Genomic DNA, 13803 nt, shown 5'->3' on the forward strand with positions numbered 1-13803 from the left:
TTCAACGATAGTTGTTTATTTATCTTTTTAAATTTCATTATTATTAATCATATTTTTTATTTATAATTGTAAAATATGTAAAATCAATATTGAATAAAGTGTTATCGAACACATAGACTAACATTATTATGAAACCCTATGTTAAAAATATTGTTGATTCGAAGATAGTAATTGAATATGTGAAATTCAAAAATCAAAATTATATTCTATTGAAGCACCAATCGACAGAATTGCTAACTACATCAATAATCCCTACTTTTTGTTTTAACTTCTTCGGCTAATTTTTTAAAAAAACTATTATTATTATTTTTTTAAAATATAAAATTATCAATTTTTGTGTTTTATTTTAGGTGATATTATTTGACTTGATATGATATTTAAAAAAATAAAATTAAACTTATGATCCTAAACAATTTTAAAATATTTATATGAAAAAAAATTCAACTATTTACTTGAACTTTGGAAATATCAATTGTTTTAAATTATGAAAAAAGTGTCGACGATTTTATCAGATCCGTTTAGCTATTTGAATCAAAATCATTATAAAGAAGTTTTCTTTGAATTAAAATTTTGTTTGGACACGTAATTTGAATGATTAACTTTTACTTTTAATTATGTATATAAAAATTTAGTAAGTTGCAAAAAAAATTAGATTGCCTTGATTATATATATAATTTTATCAAATAAGCAAAAGTTCATAACAAAAGTAAAATTATTTTCTTGTTTCGAAAAAAAAACTAAATTTATGAATAATTTTTTGTTCAAAAAAAAATCAAACATAAGTTGTAACGTATTACTCTCTAATAGAAGTCAATTATTGAATAATATTATTAGCAACTATATCATCATATTTATATTAGGTGAAACATTTCATTACTCTTCTGGTATTCTCCAAAAAAATTGTATACATATAATTATTATTTTTTTATATAAAATATAGACTTGTAAAAGATTTGTTTTTTAATTTGAAAATGTTAAAATAAGATATGAAATTTTCAAATTAAGCTTTTTTGAAAAGTTTAGAATTTATTCTCTTTATTTGAAATGATATTATATATTCAAACATTGATTCATCTCATAATTTTAAATTACCAAAAAAAGAATTACATATCAACCGCATATTTAATACTTTTCCGTTTATTTTAATTTATCGTATTGCTTTTTGAAAGTTAATTTAACTAATTTTTAAAGTTAAATTAGATTATATTATTTCAATATTTCAAAAGAAAAAATGAATATTCAAAAATTATAAAAAAATAATATTATAAGTTGAAATTTATTAAATATCAAAATGCTGGAATAATATTAAAAATTTCTAAAATTTAACACTAAAATAGAAAATTATAACAATTAAAAATGAACAGAAATAATATAAACTAGAGTTTTTTTTTTTTAAAAAAAATAAGCATCTAAAATCAATTACAGATAAATAAAAATATTTAGCTCACCAAATAAATCTCGACCATTAAAATAATTGCAGAGACACGTGCATATTGTGACTGCACCACACAGAGTGTGGAGGAGCCAAATCCGGACTATTCCTTCTCTTCTACTATTTTTGGTTATGATTCCATCTGAGAATCACGTGCTTTTTGGTAGAATATTCGTGCTTCATTTCAATATTTCGCTTGTTATAAATTATTTATAAATAATTAAAATTAAAAAAATAAAATATATATATATTTTTTAGATTTATATTGTTAGGAGTTAAATTATATATATTTAGAATTTATGTAATCAAGAATTGAATTATACAAATTTTAAATTAATACATTTAAAAAATTAATAGTAAAATTTCGTAAAACCATTAACACGAACTAAAAATAATCAAATTATAATTATATTACATAACATACATTATATATTTGTCATTTTGTGTAATTTTCTCATAAAAGTGATAAAATCTGTAATATAATAGTGAAGTCACATATATCTAACTAATAGAGTTCGAAATATTTTTAAGTCATAAAGAGAAAAAATTGACACATGTAAGCGAGCCACACTTTTATTATGTAGCTAAAATAAGATTAGCGTAGTTATTTCTTTCACTTTATCAAAAAATATAAATGACAAGCATTAGTTGTAACAACCTTCTTATTGGCAAAACAACAAAAAAGAACTGGGCCATCATCCCGTCAGAGCAGGCCAGCTGCACTAGGGCGTCAGCGCTCCACCAGGATAATTCGCACCGGAGCGTCTCCTTTTTTCTAAAAACACCTAAAAAGGCGATGATCGCCCCTAAAACCCCCCCAAAAGGATGTTCTAGGCTTAGAAAGAGAGAAGAAAGAGATTTCTAGCGTAAGAATGTCGATAGCTTGCGAATTTTCGATCGAATCCACCGTCTGGTCGTCCGAAAGTCGGATTGAGGCTAAAATCTCTTTACGATTGCTTGGCGTTTAGATAGGTTAGGTTTATTTATTTGAGTAGTCTTAAATCTGTTTTCACTACGTAGTATATGAATAATTGACGGTAGAATTCATGTGTAGGCCATCGTGTACCGAAAAAAATCGTCGTGCTTGTATACCTAGTTGTTACACTAGTATATACCGTCAGAGGAAGCCTCATCGTGTGAACTAAGGTTGGGTGAAGGTTTAATTCTTGTTTGTGTGATGAAAACCTGTGAAATTAGGTCTTACGCCTAACTCACACCCCAAAAGCTAGCTCAAAGAGAGGACGATTGCCCAAGTCTTATAAGGAGTCCACTCATCTCATTAACCACCGATGTGGACTTTTGTCATTCTTTAACACCCCACCTCATGCCAAGTGCTTAGCATCTGGTGCGTGGGCAATTTTGATTTTGGGGGGCCTCAACATCGGGTGAGATGACCCCTGCTCTGATACCATGTGAAATTAGGTCTTAGACCTAACTCACACCCCAAAAGCTAGTTCAAATGGAGAAGAATTGCCCAAGCCTTATAAGAAGTCTACCCATCTCATTAACCACTGATATGAAACTTTTGTCATTCTTTAACAAAACCTGTTAATGGTTTCGCTATATGCATGTATGCATGAGAGCACCGTTGCATTGTCATATTTATTTGCTATTGAGAATGTGGAACTGTATATGGCTTTTGAAGTGATAATTGAATTATACATTTTGTATACATTTTTTTATCATGTCGTGTTTACTTGTTATAGATCTCGTTAATGAATGAACTAAAATGATCAAACCCAAATCGGGAGGTAGTGTGGTAATAAAAATCGAGGGTCCAGGTGTTACTATGTGCTATTTTACAGAAGTCGGTGGTGCATATCGTAAATGTTGAGTAGCTGGGTATTACCGGGGATTTGTATTGAAACGGTTAACAAGTCTTGGTAGAATGTACTATGGGGTAAAGGATTGAGTAGTGATGTGGAAAAATTAGAGTATGTCGTGAGTGGTTGACCGAGTTGGTAATAGCTACATATGAAACCTCCTCTAAGTGATTGAACATTTAAACTATGATTAAGAATGGAGCGGGTAAGGGGTTATAGGCAGATCTTAAAGCATTCGGAAAATGGTAAGGGGTAAGAGAACATAAATATGGAAATACAACTGGTCTTTTTGCATGTTTCTTGCTAGTTGTTTTCTTATATTATGCGGTGAGTATCGGGTTAACTGATGATGTTTACTAGTATGTGTGGTTGTATTGATACTGCTCTTGCTATGCCTTTTGTCATTGTTCGGTTACAGAGTCAGTGATATTTTGTAGGTGAGGACGAACAATCTCCAACAACTTCTATTTTTCCTTCTGTGTGGTGGAAACTACGTCATTTATTATTATGTTGTACCGCGTAATCTTATAAGCTCTTTTTACTTGTTTAGACTAGATCTTTGGAAAAGTTAATTACTTTACAAATTAACTTTGAGTCGTTTAAAGGCTGGCTCGTTTAAAACATTATTTTATAAACATCACATCATGAATTTCTTTTATTCATGAGTTTTTCTGAGTTTTCGGTATTTTCAAAACGTTTGGTAATCGAAGGTTCTCCTACTTAGGTGTTAGAGTAGGTGCCAGCATGACCCGATAAATTGAATCGTAACCTCTGTTAACGTTAAAATTTTGACATAAAATTAAAAAAAAAAAACTACTTTTTATAAAACAAAACTTTTTCTTAAACTTTGAAGTAGAAATTTCTGTCACACTCTTACATTTTCCATATGTACCTTTCATCAATGAGATCCTTACTATATATTTTCTAATAGAACAACAAAATGAAAAATATATAATAGTTAAAAATGTCATTTAATTTATATTTTTAAATAGTTATTTTCAACTTCTAACTATTCGCTTAATATAAATCAAACTCGATACTATTATAAACAATACATATCATTCATTATCTTTTTAAGGGCATGCAAAGTCCGAAACCAATAATTTAAGATGCAGGCATATTAGTAAGAAACTAATTATTTTAAAAATATTTACACGTACTCCAGCAAAATAAATTTAAGAGGCATAGTATCTGGATGAAATTATACATATATTAATATGAGTTTTAATAATATAGGTAAAAGTTATATATATATTAATTATATGCAAAATTTATTTATATCCGTATAAATTAAATAGGCATTCATTGTGCAGAATTCAACTATATACTATTTAGTAATTAGTATACATGTATAAATTATGCAAACTTTAGTTAGATAAAGTTTATAAACATTAGTGAACTACCGTAATTTTTATTTGTTAATTTTTTTTGGGAAAATATCTAAGTACCCCCTTAATATATGCCCGAAATTTTAGAGACACACTTATACTATACTAAGGTCCTATTACCTTCCCTGAACTTATTTTATATGTAATTTTCTACCCCTTTTTAGCCTACGTGGCACTAGTTGGGAAAAAAAATCAACCATCGTTGGGCCCACAAGATAGTGCCACGTAAGCTTAAAAGGGGTAAAAAATTATTAATAAAATAAGTTCAGGGTAATAGGATCCCAGTATAGTATAAGTGTGTTTCTGAGATTTCGGGTATAGGTTGAGGGGATACTTGGGCATTATCCCATTTTTCTTTAAAAAAAAATAGCTAATACTTATCATCACCATTAAAGAAACCAACTATATAATCATTACATTAAAATTAGATAAATATCAATAGCTAAAAAAGTAATAAATAACTAATAGTAATTAAGTAATTCATATTCAATGTGATTAAACAATTAAGCAATAGGTAATTAAATTAAAATAAATAACAAATTACTAAAAAAAATTGTATTGACAATGTGTTTTAGAGAAACTAAACAAAGAAATCAACTAAAATTGACCGTCACTACCTTTTACCACGAAAGAAAACAATTAACAAGAATTTCAGTAAAAGAAACTAACAGTAATTAAGCAATTACCTAGATAAAAATCTCCAAGAAAAATACCGTTATAACAATTAAGCAATATGTAATTAATATCTACATAATTTATTTTACTTGCTATCTCGTATAAATTATAAGTAAATTTCCTTTTAAGTTATACAAATATTAATTATGTAAAATTATAATGAATACTACCAAACAACGTATTAATATCCGTATAACTTTTATAAAACATTTCAAAATTTATCAACCAAACACCATAAAGTCAATGCACGAATAAATTTTATTTTATTTGCAAACCAAACATAATATATAATTAATACACGAATAACCAAAATTTTAATTTATCTCCTCTACTAAGTTATTCTATTTTCCTTTTCATTTTTATTGAATATTTTTTTAGAAGAAATATTTAGAAAACAAGTTGAACTGTTGGAACAAAAAAAATCATACCCAACTAACCTTAGTCCTTGAGGGTGAAATAAAATATATATTTGGAGAGTAAAATAGAAAATGTGTTCTCTAATTACATTTTATCTACAAATACAGAGCGGTGACCTTTCTATTTTATTTTTTAATTATTTTAATAATATTTTTATTATATTACTATTTATTAAGTCTTTTATCATTTATATTTATTTTCTAATGTGATACAATATCTAAAAATATATTATTAACAAGTTACTATTTCCACTCAAATTAATAATTTTTCTATTTTATCTTTAAAAAAAGAAATTATTGCTTCAAATATGTAATTTTAAAGTCATTTTAATATTATTATATTATATAAGATTATTAATTAAGTCTCTAATATTTTAAATTATTTTCTAATTAATATAATATCTAGAACATATTATTGATTAGTATACTATTTTCATTCTGAAATTAACAATTTATTTTTATTTTTTTCATTTTAAATAAGTAATTTAAATTATAATTATTTTCATTATGAAGTATGCACAAAATTTACCTGATAATTTAAACATTCTACTTTTATGTTATTGTTATAAGTTATTAAGCTACATTTTTTCAAAGAGTATGAAAATATTTGATGCAATGAGTCAAAATGGAATAGAAAAAGTTAATTAATACACGAAATAATTGGTATAAGACAAAATTATTAATTTAAACAATTTTAGATACACATAAAAAAATAAGGACAAAAAACACTTATTTTGAACTCCGTAATACATTAATTGAACATTCATAAGAGTATGTTATAAGATTCAATATGTAATTTTATTTCATCAATGATTTCACTTTTATTTGAATTGTTCACTAATATGTATTATATATACTATTTATTGCAATTTATGTCATTTAGAATTTTTAAAAAATTATATCTTAATTATAATTTCATAAAATAAGATAAAATAATTTTAAATAAAATAATATAAATATAAAAAAAAGTTCAAATTTAATTGTAATACATTTATTCTTATTTCACCTAACAATTGAATAAACTGTACCGCTATTAAAGGATATTGCATTCGGACAAAATTACTTATTCCTTAATTAAATATTTTAAGTTCATACTCCAAGTATTAAAAAATCTTTAATAAAAAACATTTCCTATAAAATGAGGCCAATTTTCTGCAATGTAAATTTAAAATAGTTAGGTATATTAAATTATTTTATAAACAATAGTTAATGATTCTGCGACGTAAATCTAAAATAGTTTGGCATGCTAAATTTTTTATAAACGTGGCTAGTGGTGTGCTAAGCCATTTCATTTTATTTCATTTGAATGGTTGAAATTATTTGCATATTTTTCATGAGTGGTAGAGAGCACAAGTATGGAATTGACAGGCTTTGAATTGCTGAGATCTAGACATGGAGAATTGGACCTACTATATATTATGCAATTATATACTAATCTTTAGAGACACGTTGTAAAAACATAGGTGTGCTAAAGATGTACGTTGGTCGAAAAATTATATTATCGTTATTATAACTTACATTGATAGAGAATAATTTGGACATAGATTTTTATGATCAGACCAAATTGTTAAGTTTTCATATTGGGTGAAATGCGAAACTTATTTCTCTTTAAATGATTTCGTACACTCAAACATCACCTTAATAGTTTAGATTTTTCGGATTAAATAATGTTTAAGATTTGTATTCCTTCATCATGTTTTAAGAGTTTGAGTTTATTTTTATTCTTATTATTTATTTTATATTGGTCTTTTTCTTTTTTATATTTTTAGGTTGTTGAGCGTTCATATTGATTGAGATGTCAAAACTTTGATATTTTAAATAATCTTTAACAATTTTCACCTCATAATTACATCATCAGGTCGAATTAGATGTAAGATTCATTTCGTAGCACTATTTTCATGTGAAAAAAACTATAGAATTTTGCAGATATCATTTTTGCTCAATTTCAACGACTAAAAGTACTAAATTACCCTCAACATCAACTTTTTATAGTCTCCCCACAAAAAAATTGAGGGTATTATAGTCAATCCTCCTTCTCTCACTATAGTTTTTAAGTGAAATCTCAAAACTGTCCCTACATTCAGTGGCAAGTCAATTCGAAGTATCCTCAACTCTCAGCCCTAATTTGGGGATTTCATTCCATTAAATCATTATCTGCTCAATGCCAGAGTACCAGAGATACTATATTATATTCTATATACATAAAATTTTGGTAAATCGTGGTGAATAGTCATTATCTAGACAATGATTTTTTGTTGTTTCTGTAATCCTTGATTATTTTTTTTCAGTGTAATTAGTGTCTTAATCGTAGTATTATACTTTAATAGGGTGATTTTAACTTCTCTTCATCGCAATTTATATAATGTAATTTGATTTGATATTAATTTAATGATACACTTGTGTATAAAAAAAACTTTATAATATTCTAAAATTACCTTTCAAATAAAATAAGAAAAAATTGTATATAATAGCAAACTAATAACCTAAAATAAATGAAGTAGATAGGGTTTGATTTAATTGTGTTCCATAGCAAAATGTTTGCAAAAAATTGCAGGCGCCTCTCTCCCAAATATCTCGCTCGCTCGCTTCCTCACTTTTTATACAAACACAAGTGTATAAAAATTGTTTCTAATTGTATAAAGTAGAGAAAATTGTATAAATATATATATTTTTGTTCCGCTCTCTCCTCTCTTTCAGATCTCGCTCGCCGCTCTCCCAAAATCTCGCTCGCCACGCTCGCCTTTCTCTCTTATACAAATAGAAGCGAAATGTATATATTGCGTTTCTGTTTGTATAAAGCGTGAGAAAATTGTATATACACATGCAAGTACATATATTTTCGTCCTATACACTTATAATTATACAATAAAAATACTCTCCTGTCCAACTTCTTTTACCTTTCTCTCTTTCTCGTTTTATACAATTTTCAAATTATATCTAATTTCTCTCTTTCTCGTTTTATACAATTCGATTCAATTGTATATTCCTTGTCAAGTCTCTTTTGTCTTTCTCTCTTTCTCATTTTATACAAATTCAAATTGTATATAATCGTTCTATACACTTATAATAATATAATTCGTTTTATACACTTCGTTTTTATACAGTTCTCTGCCCAAGTGTCTTTCTCTTTCTTGTTTTATACATTTCGTTTTATATAATTTGCTTCAAGTGTATATGTATAGCGAATTATATAGCTTCTATGTTTGCTATGGAGCAATTATGCAAACTTTGCTATAACATACAAATATAAATTTTTTGTTTGTTATATATGAATATTGCCCATAAAATAAAGTAAAAAATTACACCTAAGTAGATTTTTGTGTGTGTATATATATATATATATATATATATATATATATATATATATATAAAACTATAAAAAAAATATGTCATAAAAATTAAGACAAAAAAAATGATCGCTTCGTATAACTGTGATTTGTAATTATGTGAACTGCTTAATACTACTCCCTTTGAACTAAATTATCAGTCAATACTTTTAAAAAAAATATATTTTAATAAATAGGTGTAAAGTTAGCAATTATACTATATTATTATTATTATTATTATTATTATTACTAATTTTTTAATAAGTGTGAAAAAGTGAAAGTAATAGTTAAAATTATATAAAGGCGTATCATTTATTTATATAATGTGAGAATCCATTCAATATATCAAAAAAATTTTGTTCACTTGTATTGTGATTGTATGAATGCTTGAATTATTCAATATTCCTTCTTATTTCTCATCAAATAAATGATATCTTCTTCTGAAAATTCTATCGTCTCAACTTATTTCCTTCTTTTTGATACTTTCTTTTCCGATGAAAAAACTTACTAAGATTTTAAAAATTATTTTAAAAAGATTTGACTAAAAAAATTAATCCTTTTACATTTAGCGAGTCATTTTCTTTTATAATATGCTTTAAACCTTTCCATTTTTTTCTTAGGTAATTCAAATTATAATCTCAATACCTTAAACTTGAAATCATAATTTCCTTTAATATCCGAACAAATCCTTTAATTCGTTGACTAATTTGTGAGAAAATAAAAGATGTATTTTTTTAAAATAAAAATAAAAATTGTAGATCTGTTTTTGGTTTAAGTGAGGTGAATATAATGTTAGTTTGACAAATAAAAGGACAAAATATAACATATAGCCTGCTGGCAACCACGTGAGACTTTGAATTATTTTTATGAAGCGATAAATGACTTTGTCTCTCATAAAATAAAATCATTAGAATATCTTTAGAATTTATTTATTAAATTGTAAAGGACCTAATTAATTGTACAATTTATTATGTTTTGGAGATTCCGTTTGAAATCTTGTTTGCGTCACAAGTTGTTGAACAAATAATGTGGTACTCCTTCTGTTCTGTACATTATACTTTTTTTTAAAATTATAAATAAAAAGATCATTTTGTTATATTATTCTTTTAAAAATAATATCTTAAAAAATATAAAAGAGAAATGACTATAATTAATGATGAGGATAAATTAGAAATTAAGTACATAAAGTGGATAGATATTGTTATAAAATAATATAGTGGAAAACTATCATTGAACGAAGGAAGCGTTAAAAATAATTGTTTAATAATACTCCATGTTTCTTATTTTCATGTCGCTTTTACTATAAATGGATATTTTTAAATATTTATTATTTCATAAATTCAATACATAAATAACATTATCCTTCTTATTTTTTTATCGTTGAAAGCATGAATTTGATCCGTATAATAAAACTAAATGGATAATTTATGTTAATTGATAAGTTTAATTGTCAAAATAAAATATTTATGTTTATTTAGTCAAGATAATATTGAATATGGAACTTACTTATTTTCGGAAGGTACATGAAATTTAAAGGTTTAGAAAATCACAAGACGTCTTTTTCACCCTTATTATTAATACTATTTAACATCTAATACATCTTTTGAAATAATAAGTTTAATGTATTCAAAGGATAATGTGTTAATATTATTCCTACTAATTATTAGGTTTTACGCTATATGTCAAATCAATCATGAATAACTATTGTTGAATAGAGAGAATAGTATTAAAAGATGCTTTGACATAATAAGAGATTTCAAATATTCTTAAGTAGGTGTAGAGTACCGTATATCATAGCATTTAAAATTTTGGTACGTATTATATCATTATCATAATAGTAATTAGTCAGATTTCGACTTACCTATATATATGCAACTCCATAATGATTGAAATAATACTCAAATAGCTTGTTACATTTTCCAAATAGTAGTAAATATGGCTTATGAATCACTTTGCAAAAGTAACAATATATATATATATATATATATATATATATATATATATATATATTATTATAAAACTTTGATATGGTGTATGATCTTTCAATATTTATAATACAAATATCAAAATCAAAATAATCTAAAATGCATAGCAAATACCATATTAAATATCATATATTCACATTATACAATAGAAAATTTTGATTTTGATATAAGTACTCCTTCATCGTCTACGTGTTATTTGTGGACTTTTTCTTTACAAAATACTTAAGAAATGATAAATAAAAAAGCTATTTTTATTAATTTATCCATTAACATTTTAAATACATTTTTTTAATGTGTTTTATCATAGATGAAAAAATAACTATTGGAAAACTCTTTTTTTTTTAAGTATCTTTACCATATTTCTATAATATTAAAAATAATTAATTGTTAGAGCAAAATGCAAATAATACAAATCATTAATTTTGTAAATTATCAAAGAATTAGAGACGGATGTTTTTTTAATAATGCAAACAAGTATTCCCCCATTTCACAAATAGTTATCATATTTAGTTTTTTGTTTCGAAAACTAATTTTCAAAGTTAATTTGTTTAGATTAATTTAATATTTTAAAAATAAAATTTAGATATTTAAAAAAATCTAAAAAAATTAGAATTTTAATTTTTTTAATCAATATTTTTAAATGAATATGTCTTAAAATATTGATTTCAATTTATATTATTCTAACTAAAAATTGTGATAAAATAAAAATGAATGGAGAAAATATACAACATGGAGGAAGTAATAATTTGAACTTCTCTAGCGATCCTTTTGACCAAATTAAGATCATTTAAGTCTCTTTGTTGTCTTCATTCTTCATTTATGGTTTTGATTACAAAATTAAATCGAATTATGTTTTGAATTAAATTGATATTTGATTAATTTAATTTGGTTAAATTTTAAAAATCGATATTATTTAGTATGATTTTAATAAAAAACAATTGCAAAAATAATTGAACTGAACAAATAAACTAGATGTATAAATTTTATGATCATTTATATATTATTCATAAATAAAAAAATATTTTTGTTAAATTTTAATTAATTTAAATCTTTAACTTTAACAATTTTCAAGCCCAATACTTTAGCCCAACTATAACAATCTTACGTCCAAGTCCATCAAAATCATATTTAATCTTTACCTACCCAACTTCATATAAAATAGTCATATTTTTTCTTAATTGAATCACTTTTATCGTGTAATAATAACTCTAGTATTGCTTAATTGCTTAACTGAATCGTCAATAGCTTTTCTATGGATTGTTCATTACTAGGTGTAAGTGTCTATCGAGATTCGTACATTCTCAAAAAAAATTATATTCAAGCTAAATAAATCATAAAAGTTGAACAAAACCAATAATTCTTTCTTTCCGTTTGGTTTAATTTAATTTTAGAAATATATTTAAACCAACTAGATCAATAATCGATCCAAGCCAAATCACGAGCACCCTTACAGGGATATTACTTATAGATCTATCATCTATATATAAAAAACATGTTAAGTCCTTTTCCTTTGGGAAATAGTTCAATACAAAATCTTTTAGTTATATAGTATTGTGTTGAGTTTTATTTCTTAATGATTTTTTTTGGTTAATATTTGTGCTTTTAATTTAGGGGAAAAGGACGAATATATCCAAAGTTATCTTAAATGGCATGCAAATATTTTCCGTCATATTTTTGGGACATTAATACTCTTGCCATCCAAAAATTAGAACAACTTGTTAAAATTCTAAAAATATTTATATTGAATGAAATATCTTTTAAAATGATACCATAGGCACATCACAATTTTTGTAATTTTTGAAAATATTTTTTTTATACTAAATAGCTGTTAGGATAAAATTTATTTTCAAAACTAGCCTATATTTGAATTGTTACCCGCGTTATATGCTATTATACAAACTTTATACCTTGTATATACTAACTATATAACATGGTATATCGTGATCCGTGTGTATAAGTACTGTTAAAAACTCCCTCTAGAGTTGGCTAATTTTAAGATTAACTTAATACTTTAAATTCATTTCTTTAACAAAAATATAATTTTTATGTAAAAAAATATAGATTTTTTTTTATAAATTAGTTCAAATTGAAATCATAATTTTAACTTTACAACAAATTTAACAATAAGATTTTTAAGATTTGACAAATAGAAACGATCTCAATAAAGAACTTTTATGAATATATCGATGCTAGTTTATTATGAGGGGACTAGGGATGTTATCAACCAAGAGATATTTTTATTTTTTGAAAAGAAAGTGAACTGAATATTTTGAGGTGCGAATAAATTCATCTTTTCTAAATAATATTAATTGTTAATTCTTTAGAAAGCAAATTTCTTTAGAATTTTCCATGGCCAAGATTATTATCAAAGAATCTTCAATCACTTTCAAGATAACGTAATTTATAGAAGAAGAAGAAAATCATTTAAAGAAGATTTCTTTATTTGAACACGTATTTCAGTTAAAACTTAAATTTAGCTTTCAGGTAAATTAAATTCATGATAGAATTTTAAAAAATAAAAAATAAAAAAAAATTTATTTAAAAATTGAATTCGCATTTAAGCTCCAAATACAAGTTCTAATTATTGAATATACAATATTTATTTATAAATACAAAGACATTTGATAAATTTACAAATTCAAAGTGAAAAAGTTTTCTATAAATTATTCCTAACAATTAAATCGGATATATTATGTGTATTAATTCTTTTATTGACACATTATATTGAGAATATTATTAATTAATAAAACACATTATA

This window comes from Solanum lycopersicum, chromosome 2, assembly GCF_036512215.1.
Source record: "Solanum lycopersicum chromosome 2, SLM_r2.1".
Lineage (NCBI taxonomy): Eukaryota > Viridiplantae > Streptophyta > Magnoliopsida > Solanales > Solanaceae > Solanum > Solanum lycopersicum.